The following is a 1,726-nucleotide window of genomic DNA, read 5'->3' as shown; positions in this document are numbered from 1 at the left end:
AGAGAGAGAGATTGATTTTAAAAAGATTAAGAACTTGCTACTCTCACTGACAGTGACACAATAAATGACAGGTATACTAAGACCTAATGTGGGGGGGGGGGTAATCAGAAACAAATAGTGAAACTTCATGAACTCACAGAGATTTCATGGTACAGTTGGTTGACTCCAAGACAGGGCAGCAAGGCAGAAGCACGTGGAGGAGGAGGAGGAGGAGGAGGAGGAGAAGAGGTTAATGCACAGCAGCAGGGAACAGTCTAACCCACTGCTGATTATCATGACAACTTGCTCTAGTCACCCCCGCAAACCCCCACCTAGGAGCATTGCAAAAATACTGTCTTAAGTCACTATGTTTTGAGGCGTTTTATTACACATTAGTATAAAACTGAAGCACCGGACTACTCAAAGTAATTGAAAGTAGACTTAAATGAAACATTTCTTCTTATAGAAGGAGAGGCCTTCACGCTTACAAGTAAGAGATCATGAATATAACAGCACCAAAAAAACTAAGATTCTGAAAAGGGAGAGGACATCCTAATAACGTCAAGACTGGAAGAAGGATCTGCATTAACAGTCACAGGTAGCTTATTAACAGAGACCCTCATTCATCCATTTTGAAGAGACAGAGGAATGGCAGGCTCGTCTGGTCCAGGGACCCAGAACCAAGGAGTGGCGGAGATTGAGAAGCTAGCAGGTTGGGGTTCGGTGACAGCAGCCCCATCGGCCGAAGTTCGGGGTCAGGGGGCAGAGGTGCTGAGTGCGAGGTGGGGGTGGAAGGCCTGGTCTTTGGCTTCTCGACTCGGTCCTGTTTCGGCAGCAAATGTGTCTCGGCCTTTCAGAAATAGGAAGGTCGCTGATTATTCAGTTTTAGGAGTCTGATGATGCACATGAAGATTATGGAAGAGATTCAGGTCTTCCCACTAAGAAAACCTGATCATCTCCCCGAGAAGCTAAAAATAAGAGGCGGTCCGGAAAGAATTCACAGGAAGACAGTGAAGACTCAGAAGAAAAAGATGTGAAGACTGAGAAGGATGATTCTCATTCAGCAGAGGACAGTGAAGATGAAAAACATCATAAAAATGAGTGCCAACAGCAGCAGGCAGCATCTAAAGCAGCCTCCAAACAGAGAGATGCTGATGGAAGATGCGGGCAGTGAGGAGGAGCAAGAGGAAGAGGATGAGGCCCCATTCCAGGAGAAAGATTCTGGCAGTAATGATTTCCTAATGGAAGATGATGATGACAGTGAGTACGGCACGTTCAAAAAAGAAAAATGAAAAGATGGTTAAGAAATCCAAACCTGAGCAAAAAGAAAAGAAAATGCCCAAACAGAGGCTAAAGGCTACAGTGACACCGAATCCAGTGAAAGGCAAAGCGAAAGTGGGTTGCCCCACAGCTTCCAAGGCATCAAAGGAAAAGACTCCTTCTCCCAAAGAAGATAAAAACCCAAAAGCCTGGGGCCGGGGAGATGGCTCAATAGAATAAGTGCTTGCCCGGCAAGTGCAGGGGTCTGAGTTCAAACCCCGGTTCTGAAAAAACAAAAACAAAAACAAAACAAAAAAAAACTCAAAAGCCTTCCAGAGAAGAAGACTTCAGCAAGGCCTCCACCCAAGAAGTCTGGAGACAAAGGGTCTGAAGATGAAGCCTAGTCTGGGGAGCTGGGGAAGATTAAAAGTACTCATAGTTTGGGTAGAGATTTTATTAAAAAGAGGAGGAGGAAGAAGAGGAGGAG

General features: G+C 45.4%; 1 pseudogene; it reads left to right on the top strand.

Annotated features, from left to right (window-relative positions):
* Positions 1–627: 627 nt before the first annotated feature.
* Positions 628–1,726, top strand: part of LOC101575608 — a 14,633-nt pseudogene continuing 13,534 nt past the window's right edge.

Source organism: Octodon degus, unplaced genomic scaffold, assembly GCF_000260255.1.
Source record: "Octodon degus isolate 3935 unplaced genomic scaffold, OctDeg1.0 scaffold00099, whole genome shotgun sequence".
Lineage (NCBI taxonomy): Eukaryota > Metazoa > Chordata > Mammalia > Rodentia > Octodontidae > Octodon > Octodon degus.
This window is presented reverse-complemented; position numbering and strand designations above follow the sequence as displayed.